We start from the raw sequence: 14327 nt of genomic DNA, 5'->3' as shown, positions 1-14327 counted from the left end.
TATTTGCAGATGATAGCGTGTTCATTGTAGCAAGTCCCAAGACATTGCAAAGCCTCCTGGAAGAAGATATATAATCACTCAAAGAAATATGCTGTATCCTGTCACACAGAAAAAAAGTCTAAGTAGATGAAGAATGTCTATTGTCTTCACTTCAACATGAAATTAGATGACTATCCTAACAAGATTTGTTCAATAGAATATAATTGTATGTGTTTGTATATATGTATATATGCATATGTATGTATGCATGTGCTATGTATAAATATAAACATATATATAGTATATGTACATATACATACATATAGTCACACAGATTAATCAGATGAGCGAGGCCCAGAATTCAGCAAGGATTGCTTTTAGGAAATTGCAATGCTCTTTTACTGACTTCAAGTTTTCCAATCAAAACAAAGGCTGATGTTTTCAATACTGATATTTTACTAGTGTTGTTATGTGAAACATCAGAGACTGAATAACTAATGATTAGTATCACACCGAGGGAAATGGAAAGACACAGGATTGGAGCAGACTGGCATATATATAACTCATAAGGAATGTCAAAGAATAATAAAGGATACCATCAAGGAATTGTTGATAGAAAGAAAAGGGGACCTGATGGCAGGATAAAAGCAAACAATGATGGAGAGATAGTAGAGTAACTCTACTGCTACCCTTGCAATATCAGAGACAGGAAGGCCTCCAATGTTTTGGGTGGCCTACTGTGACAAACTTTTGGGAGAATGTGGGTAAGAGCAATACAAGAAGGATAGGCACAGATAGGGTATAATCTGCATTGTTTGAAGGAACTCCCAAATTGATGAAATCAGTGATCCATTTGAATATTTTAATAAAAGGTTGTTGATTAGCTTAGTGTCTTTCATTGTCTTAACTCAAAGGAATGAATACTACCTCTCACAGGCACTGTAGAAGGAAGGAAAGATACAAGAACAAGGAATTATGTGCAGGAGGTGCCAAAGGTACTGGCTTAGCTGGAGTGGAGTATTTCATGCTAAACACAGTAAGGTTGACTACCAACCTAATGATGGAGGTGGCTGATAGAGGATTGACCTTTAGTGACATACTGAGTTGGAGTTGACAGCCATATAGGGAACAGCAGAGATAGGAATGAAAGCTGAGTTTTGAATAGGAAGAGAGAAATCAAGGAGTCCTTCAAAAAGAAAAGATGAATAGTCTCATCTTATTTATGTTAAACAGAAGAGAGCTATTCAGCATCCAAGGTGATGGAGCTCAGCAACAGCTGGGAAGATGACAATGAGAAACTTTGGTTCTCAAAAGACTTGCACAATATTTTTTGACAATATCATATCTTTAGGCAAGTTTGAACAAAGACCAAAGACTATTACCTTTAATTAAAAAATGTAATCTTATTATGGAATTCTTCTATATCTCATACTATCTGTTTCTTCCTTAAGGATATGATTTCTTTCTCATCACATTCAACTTAGATTAATGCATACTATGGGAACAATGTAAAGACTAACAAACTGCCTTCTGTGGGGGGTGGGGGGAGGGAAGCAAGAATGGGAGAAAACTAAAATTCAAAATAAATAAAACCTTTCTAAAATTAAAAAAAAGAAACAACTCTTTTAACAGAGTAACAGCAGCTTATTTCATCATCTTAGGTTTGTAGAAAAATGTGGGGAGCTGTTTTTAAAAATATTTATTTTCCAACTACATGGAGAGAGAATTTTCAACATTCATTTTTTTGGTAAGGTTTTGAGTTCCACATTTTTCTTGTTCTCTCCCTTCCTTCCCCACACTGTTTGACAGCAATATATGTTATACATATATAGCTATGTTAAACACATTTCCATATTAATCATGTTGTGAAAGAAAATCAGAAAAAAAGGAGAAAGAAAAACGAAGTTTTTTTTTTAGTTTTTTTTTTTTGCAAGGCAAATGGGGTTAAGTGGCTTGCCCAAGGCCACACAGCTATGTAATTATTAAGTGTTAGAGGTCAGATTTGAGCTCAGGTACTTCTGACTCCAGGGCCGGTGCTCTATCCACTGTGCCACCTAGCTGCCCCAAACAATAGTTTTAAATGAAAAATAATTTGCTTTGATCTGCAGACTCCATAATTCCTTCTCTGGATATGGATGATATTTTCTATGACAAGTCCTTTAGAACTGTCTTTGATTACTGTACTGCTGAGAAGAGCAAGTCCATCACAGTTGATCATCAAACAATGTTGCTGTTAATATGTACAATGTTCTTCTGGTTCTGCTTACTTCTCTCAGCATCAATTCGTACAAGTCCTTCCAGGATCTTCTGAAGTTTACCTGTTCATGTTTTCTTGCAGAACAGTAATACTCCATCACTTTCACATACCACAATTAGTTCAGCCATTCCCCAACTGTTAAGAATCTCTAATATTTTGTCACTAAAGGAACTGCTACATAATTTTGTACATGTGGGCTTTTTTCACCCTCTCTTATGATTTCTTTGGGATACAGACCTAGTAATGGTATTGCTGCATCACAGATTATTCAGTTTTATTATCCTTTGAATATTGTTCCAAATTGCTCTCAGTAAAAGTTGGATCAGTTCACAACTCCACTATGCATCAGTGGGGGAGGTCCTTTGTAAGGATGAGATGCCACCTACAAGATTCACCATAGTTTGATTATCCCAGGGGCACTCTGGAAATGGATTTGGGGTGTTTTTTTCAAGTTAGAAAGTCTTTCTTGAATGCCTACCATAAGCTCAGCACCATCTGAGAGAGAAAGAAAAAGTAAATTATAAATTGTCATCATGGAATTTTCAGTCAAATTTCACTAGAAGCAGGTAATGAAAGGCAAGATGTAAGTGCAAATTAGTGACACACAGTTAAAGATGTAGCTGGTCAGAGTGCAAAAGAAAGCAACATACGGAAGAATTGGAGATGAATCATAAAATGGACAAATTGAAACATTAATAGTTCAGAAGAACTAGGAGTTGGGCTATTTGGGTTTGGGTTCTGGCTTTGTTACTTTACTTGCTTGAAAATAATTTATTAAGTTCCTCTTATGTGTCAGGCACCTTGTTAAGCATTGAGGACAAATGAACAAATATAGAACATTTTCTGGCTCACAAGAAATTTATATTCTGCTGAAGGAAAACTATATTTTCATAGAAAAGTCAATATAAAACATATAAAAGAAAATGCAAAGTAACTTTTTTAGAGAAGTCATGAGCAATAGGGAACATTGGGGTAGGTAAGTGGTGATGTTTAAAAAAGAAATGCTTTGTAGCATTTGAGTTAGGCCTTGAAGGATTCTCAGGATTCTAAAAGATAAAGAATTCAGGTGTGAATGCATTCTAGGCTTGGAGGATAGTCTATAAAGTAATGGAGGTAGGAGACAAAATACCTTCTCCAGTGAACAGCAAGTAGGACAGTTTGGCTACAACAGATTATGTATTTAAAGCTTCTTGAACAAAGAGGATACAACCTACCTCAGGAATATCATTTCAGAATCTCAATTTGGAAGCTATGTGAAGGATGAAATGGATAATGGAGACAATGAAACCAATTTGGAGGCTATTACAGTTGTCTAAACCAGGGATGATGAAGACATGAATTAGGTTGTTTGCCATAGGAATGGAAGTAAGATGACATTTATTGTGGAGATAGAATCAACTAGACTTTACTTTAGGAAAAAGAGGAAAATGGAGAGTTAAGAATGAATCTAAGGGGATGGCTAGGTGGCACAGTGAATAGAGCACCAGCCTCGGAGTCAGGAGTACCTGGGTTCAAATCTGACCTCAGACACTTAATAATTACCTAGCCATGTGGCCTTGGGCAAGCCACTTAACCCCATTGCCTTGAAAAATCTGAAAAAAAAAGTGAATCTAAGGTTGTAAATTTGGTGACTGGAAAGATGCTAATTGCTATCAATAGAAATATGTTAGAAAGAGAGGTGGGTTGGGAGCTGGAGATAATGAACTAAATTTTGGATATGCTAAGTTTAAGATGCTGTGCAAAGTTCACCTGGTGATATGGGACTATAGTTCAGGAACGAGACCATATGTATCTATGTATGCATAAATCATTATATATATATGTATGGATATATATGCATTTTATGCACATATATAAATATACATATATATTTTTTTGAGATTTCCACCTTTAAGAGATTTAGAAAATATTCTGATACAATAAAGAAGACGGAAAAGGAGCGCTTAGAAAGATCGGAGGAAAATCAAGAGAGAACAGTATCATGAAAACTCCCCAAAAGAGAAAGTATACAGGAGTGATCAGCCATATCAAATACCACAGAGAAGTTCAGTAAACAAGGACTTTTTAAGCTATTGTGTGCCAGATAATTTTCTAAGTGCTACTAAAGTGCTAAGTACTACCAAAGAAAGGGGGAAAACAAAATATTGCTTACTCTCTAGGAACTCAGAGTCTAAAGGAGAAGGTGAAGTGCTGACAGGGTATGGATAAGATGAAATGGAGGTGATCTTGGAGGGAAGGCACAAGCTCACAGGGTGAATCTTCTTCCCAAAGATGGGATTTTAGCTGAAACCTGAAGGAAACTTGGGAAGCCAGGAGACAGAGATGAGAAGGGGAAAATTCCAGGCATGGGAGACATCCAATGAAAATACTGAGGCTTAAGAAAAGGTCATTTTACTCGGCTACTAGGTAGATGATGTAGAACAATCACTCTCTGAACACTAGTTTCCTAATCTGAAGGGTAAGAAAGTGATACTAGCTGGACTTAAAATTCCCTTCTAACTTCATTTTGATGGCTTCATGAGGATGGAGGACTTCTCTTTCCATACCTCCAGGAGGAAAGATGCAGAAAGAAGTCCTAAGATTATTAAATTACTACAATCTGCTTGTATTTACCCCTATTTAGCTTCTATGATAGACTTTGAAAAGAATGCACTGTGACAGTAAAGCAATCCAATTCAAGCATTCAGTGAGATTATACATCACTGTACAGATCAGTTACCTGCTTTGTTGCCTTTCCCTATTTATAGATATCTAACTCTCAACACTCAATAGATAATTATAACCTTATTATATTTGTCTTTTAAGGTGTAGTATCTGAGATAAAGCTGAGGAAATGTAAAGAAAACTCAAACAATTTTGCTCCATTGCAGCATGATGGAAGCTATTTTATTTTTTGAAGATTAGGTGACAACCTGTGTATTCCAGAATATTTGGTTTTCTGTACTACTAGAGAATAAGAGTGGAGGGGCAGGAATGGGGGAAACATATATATATATATGGAAGAAATCCATTTGCTATTTTCATAGATTTGGTTTACATATTTATCTTTCTTGAGGTATTATTTAAAGTTCCTTAAGAATTTTCTGTTGATTTTTAAGATTAATGCCTTGGAATCCTTGATCCTTACAAATAAATTGCAATGCTAAGTGCCATATAACACTCTTGCTTTTAGATGTCATTCTTTCTAAGAGCATCATCATTTTTCTGAGTTCTCTTCTCTCCTTTTGCTATCTTTTTAAAAAATTTCATTTAGTTATTTTTTTAATTTTTATCCATTTGTACATGTTTATTTCCAAGTCACAAAATTTCCCTCCATCCTTCCTTCCCACCCCCCTCCCCTCAGTAGGTAAGTCAGGTTAGCATTTTATATACATATTTTCTGAAACATATTTGCAAATTAGTAAATTTTGGCATGAGAAATTAGGATTAAGAGGAAAGAGATACATAAGGGGCAGCTAGGTGGCATAGTGGATAAAGCATCGGCCCTGGAGTCAGGAGTACCTGGGTTCAAATCCGGTCTCAGACACTTAATAATTACCTAGCTGTGTGTGGCCTTGGGCAAGCCACTTAATCCTGTTTGCCTTGCAAAAACCTAAAAAAAAAAAAGCAATACATAAGAGATCATTTTTATAAAGTGTTCATCAGATTCAGTAGGAGTGTTTTCTGTGTGTTTTGTTTTGTTTTGTTTTCTTCCTCTGATTGGAACCAGTATAATACAGTTGTTTTAGCTCTCTGGACTGTTGAGAGGAGCTGCTTCTATCAATATTATTCATCTCATAATGTTGTTGATGTGTATATTGTTCTCCCTTTGCAATCTTGACCCCTTCTCAACCATTTTAACAATGACAGCCCTCTACCTTTAAATCTCTACTCACTCAGCAGAAGTCATATGATGTATTGGTAAGATCAGAAGACCTGGATTCAAATCACACGACTATACGTTACTGTGTGTGTCACTTTGGGCAAAGCCACTAAGTGTCTCTGAGGCTCAGTTTGCCCACATATCTAAAACAGTGGATTTGGATAAGACAGTCTCTTCCAGTTCAGTTCCTCCATTAATAATCTCTAAGACTAGGAAAGTATTAATAGTAACAGTAGTGATGGCAGCACAGTAAAAACTCATATTCAAATAATATTTTAGTATGTTCAAAGAATATTTTGTATTTTCTTTCATTTGATCCTCATGTCAATCTTGGGAGGTTACCCCTATCATCTTTGTTTCTGTTTAAGCTTTTTAAATAAAAGAATCACTAAATCAGACTTATTAAGTTTAATTCCAATTCAGAAAATGTGACCTCAATTGCTGAACAGCAATGCTTATATTCATCCTTGATTGACTCCCTCTCATAGCGCCCAGTATATGCCTATTCTAAACTGTCTTATCCCAACTCCAGCCCCACACCACTCTCACGGGACAACTTCACTTCATAATTTACTGAAATTAAAACCATACATGATAAACTAATTCATCTTCCCCCATCCAGACATGAATACTTCTGTGTCTTCATCCATCCTCGCCTCATTCTGTAATATTTCAGAAAATGAGTTGTACTTTAAACTTCACTAGGGTTAACCCCCTTCTACTTACATCCTTGAACTCATCTTCTCCTGGTAGGACCTTACTCCATAGAGCACATTCTTTTCCTTTTTTTCACCACTCCTCATTTTTTTTTTTTGCAAGGCAAACGGGGTTAAGTGGCTTGCCCAAGGCCACACAGCTAGATAATTATTATTAAGTGTCTGAGACCGGATTTGAACTCAGGTACTCCTGACTCCAGGGTCGGTGCTCTATCCACTGCACCACCTAGCTGCCTCATTCCACTGTTCATTTTCAATCCCTCTTTCTCCCTCTCTGGTTTTCATTTTCAGTCTCTCTTCTGGTCCCTTCTCTTATAAATAGGTATAGGTTTTCCTTTACCCTGCTATTCCCTTGTTCTAGAGAGACATCCTATCTTCTCCTTTACTGCTATTCCTCTAACTTCTTCTCAATGCACTTTCTCTTCACTCCTTAGACATTTATCCCATACCATCAATATCTAATGAAAATAACTTTCTGCAGAATCTTCTAGTTAATTGCTTAATCCAGATTCTTTTCCTATTCCTCATTCTCCTGGACCATTCTGCAGTATTTGACATGGTAGACTATCCTCTTTCATAAAAATAGCTCCTTTCTTAGCTTTATTAATGTTGTCTCCTGTTCAACATCACACTTGTCTGAGACCTCCTTTTTGTTCACTTCTGTTAGTAAATCTTCCTTCTACCTCCCCTTTGTGTGATTGTTTTCCAAGGCTCTCTTCTATCTGGGTAACTAAGTGACACAATGGATATAATCCAGGAAGAATTGGAGACACTTACTATTTGTATGACACTGCAAATCACACAGCTTTAGTTTCTTCATCTATAAAATGGGAGTAACAATAATACCTCTATCTCCCTAGGTTTTTGTGAGGGTCAAACAAGATGAAAAGCAAATATTTGAAAAGTTTGAGGCATAGTGTCTAGAACAGTAGGTGATTAAGGATAATTTCCTTTTGTCTTTCTGTTGTTACACCCTGTTTCTTTTAGTAAACTCATCTACTCCCAAGGTTTCTGTTTTGACCTTGGCTTTCTGAGGTGCCTGGGACTGAAGGGAAAAAAAAGAAAACTTGTTAAGGATTTGCTCCAGGCTATAATCCTTCTCTTTAAGGTATCCTTTTCTGATAATTCCATCGCATCCCAGTATCTCCCCTTCATAATTGCCCCTATTGTAAGCTGTGCCGTGCATTTTATAAGATGATTATATTTATTGCAGTTCTTTGGTATAAGCTAGTTTATGTTGTTATTTAGTTCACATGTCCCTCCATAGGTGCAAAGTACTTGAGGATAGCCTATTAGAGCTTGTGATTTTGACATGGATAACATCTAATCTAACTCTTTCAAGTTACACTTAAAGAAAATGATATCCAGATAGATTAAATTGTGAGTTGAAAATGGGCAGAAAGAAAAGGCATTAAATTATATATATATATATATATATATATATATATACATATATATGTGTGTGTGTGTGTGTGTGTGTGTGTGTGTGTGTCTGTGTGTGTGTGTGTGTGTGTGTGTGTATGTATATAACTTAATTCCCACCACATCCTCTGATTTAGGGGAGATTTGAATCCTTGGATAGACATGTAATTTATTTCTTTAAAATATCTATTCATTAAATAGGTAGCTAAGTTGTATATACATATATGTGTGTGTGTATGTGTAAATATATATATATATATGCACAATATATTATATATATATATATATATATATATATATCAGATTTTATTAACTGAAAATAGACATTTGATTATATTAAGTTCATTCTGGCTTGGCTTTCTCCAATTACCAGTCCACTTATAAATGCTTCCACAATCAGCTAAAGAGGAGCAGTGTAGTATGTAGGTAGAAAATTAAGTTAGAGAGTCAGAAAATCTATCATTGAATCCTCACTCTACTATCTTATTTGTATCTGAGTAAGCCACTTGACTTCTCCCAGCCTTCATTTCTTCCTGTAAAATGATACAATTGATCTGTGCCATCCTTTTCAGCTCCAGTTCTTTGTGCCCATGATGTGGGATCAGGGAAAGCAAGTTTGTTTGAATTGCAGCTAAAACAAAATTCAATATAGTATTCAGCTACAAATACAAAAATTTTCCAAAACCAAGTATTTATTGAAACACATTTTCTACCTTTTGATATTTTCATGTCTCTGCTTTGCCCATTAGTATGGATAATTGAAATCATCTTGCTATTATCCATCCTCAACAGCTCAGCTGAAAGGAAGGAAGGAAAGGAAAAAGGAGGGAAGGAAGGAAGGAAGGAAGGAAGGAAGGAAGGAAGGAAGGAAGGAAGGAAGGAAGGAAGGAAGGAAGGAAAAAAAACATTGTTTCTTCTGTGTTTAGTCATGGTGAACCAGGCTATGAACATACTTTTCTCTGATGATCTGGCCACAGAATCTATTTAGAGTTGCCTCAGATGATTTCTTTCATCGTTCTAGAATAAAAAGTTGAAGTACTTGTAATGTATACAGTCTAATTGTGCATAAACCCAGTCTTTATATTGAGAGAACAATTCTATAACATAGTTACATCACATGAAATCAATCACATACTTCAGTTTTGTTAGTTGGTAGACACTGAATTTGTTGAACTTAACTGAATTGAATTGAATTGAATGAAGTGAGTTAACCTGACAGCACCTGGCAATATTTAATACCTTAGAATCTTGGACAAAAATGTATTTTGGTATTCAAGTTCCTCTATAATAATCACACTATCCTAATCATCTCACTTATCTTCTCACCACCTAAAATAATTTACTTGCCCATATCAGATTAGCTTTATTACTGACTTTTCCTATAGTTTAGGTTCACTCCTATCTTTTCTACCTTACACACATACTCCCATTTGAAGCTCCTTTCCTAATCATCTACTCTTATTTGCATTTAACTCATAATTCAATTGCAAAATCATCACAACTACCATGTGATGGTTTCCCTGATACCTGGATGCCATATAGTTTTCTTCCTTCTCTTATTACTTTTACACCAATAATCTATGTTGCACAATTAGTGGCCTTGCATTTATTACCTGGTTCTCTAATTGACTGGCTCCCTAATTAATAACATATTCATGCTTTAACATTCAAAAGGTTTTTTCTTTAATTTATTTACACATTATTGAAAATATTCTTGTTTAAGAGTAAACATAATACCCCTCTCCCCCCCCACCAAAAATATAAAACCGCATGAGAAATAAAGTAAAAGAAAGAGGGAAAAAAATGTACTTCAGTCTGTGTTCTGATACCATCAGCTCTGTCTCATGTGGATCACATTCTTTATCATAAGTCCATCAGAGAAATTACTTCCATATTTTTCCACAGTTGCTGTTGCTGATTGTAATTCCCTCCATCCCTTCCTCCCCACTACCATCTATTATATTTTCTCTCTCCTTTCACTCTGTCCCTCTTCAAAAATATTCTGTGGGGCAGCTAGGTGGCACAGTAGACAGAGCACCAGCCCTGGGGCCAGGAGGCCCCAAGCCCACAGAGACCCATCAACCACCTGATCCTGTGACCTGGACAAACCATCCAAACCCACCACCTTGCAAAAAAGTAAAAAAGAAAATGTGTTATATCTGACTATCCTCTCTTCTGACCTACCCCCTCCTCTATCACCCACATCTCCCTTCCCCTCCCCCATCCCCTTCTCTCCTTTTTCTTCTAGATGTCTATATCCTATTGAGTGTGTATTCTGTTTCCTCTCAGAGTCATTTTTTTAGGTTTTTGCAAGGCAAATGGGGTGAAGTGGCTTGCCCAAGGCCACACAGCTAGGTAATTATTAAGTGTCTGAGACCAGATTTGAACCCAGGTACTCCTGACTTCAGGGCCGGCGCTTTATCCACTGCACCACCTAGCCACCCCCTCAGAGTCATTTCTGATGAGAATGAAGGTTCCCTCATTCCCCCTTGCCTTCCCCCTTCCATACCATTGCAAAATCTACATGAAATATCTTTTATATTAAATATCTTAGCCTATTCTGCCTCTCCTTTCTCTTTCTCCCAGTATATTTCCCTTTCACCCATTGACTACATTTTTACAATATATTATATCTTCAAATGCAGCTCTCTCCTGAATATTCAAAAGATTTTAACCTCACTTTGGGAGGAATTCTGTCTTATATGTCATTATCAAAACATTTGTAAATAATTCAGCACAGTGCTTAGCACATAGTAGGATACTGATAAATACTTTTTCCCTTCTGTCCTCTTCCTATACATGCACCACATGGATTTTGATTGAATTTGTTAATTTGAGTTTTTGATCAGCTTAAGTCCTATGATCTTTGCCATCAATACCTATGCTGTGATCACACCTACAGCCCCCACCACTCCCAACACCCCCCCCACAACAATACATGCACCCATTCACACATATATTCACTCACTTTTTTTTTCTTTCTTAGGGTCTAATAGCTGAGAATGAGTGATTGATCCAAAAGACAATTTCAAGGTCAGTGTTGCTTGTTGTTGTTGTTGTTGGTGGTGTTGGTGGTGTTGTTTTTAAGGAAAGAAAAGGGGGATGGAAGGATGATTTCCTCAAAAAAAATGGGAAAAGGACTCCCTGCCTGATTTCAAATTGGTCATTTTAGAGAAACTTGAGCCTTTTGAGAAAGGTAAATTGACAATTTCCCCCCTCCTTTTCTCTTCTTTCTTCCTTCTTCCCCTATGTTGCAATCATTCACAACTCAATTAAAATCATATTTTTATTAAATAACAACGGGGGGGCAGGGAGAAGGAAAGGATGGGAGGGGACAAAGAGACAGAAAGAGAGAGACAGTGAGAGAGCAAGAGAGAAAGAGCAAAATAGAGAAAAAAATAAGATAGAGTAAAAGAGAGAGAGACAGGAAGAGAGGGAGAGAGAGAAGGTGGGAGGGACAAGGAGAGGAGGAGGAAGGGAGAGAGAGTGAGAGAGAGAGAGAGAAGAAGAAGAAGAAGAAGAGGAAGAATTGTCTGGGCACGTAAAGCCCTTCAGTCGTCTGGCTTTAGGACAGGTGCATTTGTCATGCCCTGGGGAGCAATAGCATTTGTTTCACTTTATTAATTGAGAAGATTATACATCCAGAATAACCTCTTTTTTCTTTTTTTCTTTCTCTTTTTTTCTTCATTCAATTTTTTTCTGGCATTCCATGGTTAAGCAAGAAAAAGACAAAAAAAACCATTTCTTTTCCTTTTTCTTCCATTCTAATTAAGCATGATGGGAGTGAGAAATCCTACACAGCAATGTGGAAGGCTCCGAATACTGACAAGGTCAATTATCTCCTGATAAGCCCTGCACTGGCAAGTATTAATAATATGACTAATATTAATTGAATGTGAGTTCATTGAGTTTTATTTCTTATTTTAAAGTTCTCTTGGCGGGTGTGCACTCCATGGTGCACAGAGGATGATGGATGGGACTGATGGAATAGCTAATAAGTCCTAAGACCCCTATGGCCCACTAGGCTCAGAGAAGATGCAGGTTTGATTTTCTGTCTTGGTCCCTTGCTGAAAGATGTTGGTAGGGAATGGAGTGGACTGAAAGGGGGCTTTAAAAAAAAAAGTAATTTGTTATAATCTGGAAAAAAGAAACCCAAACTCTCTAATTTGTGAGTTCAAAGTTTCCAGAGTAAAACTTTAATTGATTTTAATGGCTGTGCATGATTTACATGTTGAGTTGAGTTGTAAAGCACACGTTTCCTGAACTTTTAGGAAACAGTTGTGTTTCAGCAAAGTGGATCAAATAGATAGTTTCTGTAAATACACTTAAAATGCCTTATATAATTATCATTTTTGTGTAAAATAATTTTTAAAATTGATTTGGAAATATATGGTACAAAAGATTAAGCTGGAACCATGCCCATAACATGTTACAGGAAGGGTAGTTATTTTGTCATATTTTGTTAACATTGGGATCTCCTTTCTGTGCCTGTCCTCCAACTTCATACCCTTCTTAAGAGCACATGTATTTTCATCAAGGATTTTTTTTACTTATATATTTTATTTTCACAACATCATTCATTTTTAAATCTATCCTTTTATCCCTTACCCCTGTAAAATTATCCTTTATATTGAAATTAAATAAATGAATAAATAAAGTAGTTTATAAAGGGCAGTTCAGCCAAACTGACCAACACATTAGCTGTAAAATGAAAATCAGAAGGCCACCAACCGATGGAGATGGAGATTAACCAAAATTTTCATTATATTAACTTTAACAATATTAAGATATTGTCTCAGATAATATATTTTTTCCCAAACCCACATCTACCCCAAACTTTCCCATTTCTATTGATGTTACTACTATTCTTCCAGGTAGTTCAATTTCCAACTTGGTTATCATTCTTGATTCTTCTCTTTCCTTCAATCACTAGTTTAATTAGCCACTAGGTACTACTGTTGGCTCTCTTATCATAAAACTTCTTATATCTTTCCTCTTTTCTCCACTATTTCTTTGCTGTTTAGCCTTAGTGCAGGCCTTCATCAAAACTTATCTGACCTATTGCAACAGCTTCTTTATTGTTTTGCTTGTCTCCAGTATTTCTTTTCTTTAATCCACTCTCAACACATCTGCCAAACTGATAGCCCTAAATATAGATCAATCATGCTACCCATCCCCTACTCAAAAATCTATAATGATTCTCTTGTCTCTTGTTTAAAATATAAATTTTTCAGCCTAGTATTAAAGGTCACCATGATTTCACTTCTTCCAAACTAATATTTCCAATCATTCCCCCTTATACATTTATGTTTTTATTGAAATTGCACACTAGCTCTTCCTAATATGCAACATTACATCTTCTGACTATACACTTTTGCAAAAGTTGTACATGCATATATATATATACCTACATATACCTATATATATATACCTACAGATTTATTTATATATCTATACATACCAACACACACATATATGTTCCATGTATGGAATGCATTCTATCATCACTTCTACCCATAGAATGCCTATTGTCCTTCAAAGCACGGGTCAGTGCCACCTACTATGTAAGGACTTTTTCTATGAGTCTCCCACTCCTCAGGGAAAGAGCATTACAAATAATCCCTTTCCTGACCTGCTAAAGCATTTGATAATAATAATATCCATAATGATAGCTAGCATTAATAAAGCACTTAAAGGTTTATAAAGTACTTTAAAAAATTTATCTCATTTTATCCTTATAACAACACAAGGAAATAGGGAATAATAGCAATAACTAACATTTATATAGTCTTTTCTATGTACAAAGTACTACACTAAATACATAACAATTATCTCATTTGAACTTTATAACAATCCTAGGATTCAGGTGCATTTATTATCATCATCCCCATTTTGCAGATGAGGAAACTGAGACAAACAGGGATTAAGTGACTTGTTGAGTGTTATAGAGTTAGTAAATATCTGAGGTTGGATTTTGAACTCTGGTCAAAGGAAATAGCTACTAGGGGGCAGCTGGATGTCATAGTGGAGAGAGCACCTGAGTTCAAATATAATACTTATGAACTGTGTGACCTTGGGCAAGTCACTTAAC

The 14327-nt window shown here is 36.0% G+C and overlaps 1 long non-coding RNA gene across 8 annotated transcripts in view; it reads left to right on the top strand.

The window, feature by feature from the left end:
• Positions 1 to 14327, top strand: part of LOC141501163 (uncharacterized) — a 257020-nt gene that overhangs the window by 28792 nt on the left and 213901 nt on the right. For all 8 annotated transcript variants that reach the window (XR_012472159.1, XR_012472160.1, XR_012472162.1 and 5 more), the window contains exons 2-3: positions 11223 to 11269; positions 12010 to 12096. This is a non-coding gene — a long non-coding RNA (uncharacterized LOC141501163). The remainder of the gene's footprint in view (positions 1 to 11222; positions 11270 to 12009; positions 12097 to 14327) is intronic.

This window comes from Macrotis lagotis, chromosome X (assembly GCF_037893015.1).
Source record: "Macrotis lagotis isolate mMagLag1 chromosome X, bilby.v1.9.chrom.fasta, whole genome shotgun sequence".
In the NCBI taxonomy this organism is placed as follows: domain Eukaryota; kingdom Metazoa; phylum Chordata; class Mammalia; order Peramelemorphia; family Peramelidae; genus Macrotis; species Macrotis lagotis.
The sequence above is the reverse complement of the archived record's forward strand: the minus strand, read 5'-3'. Positions and strand labels throughout refer to the sequence as shown.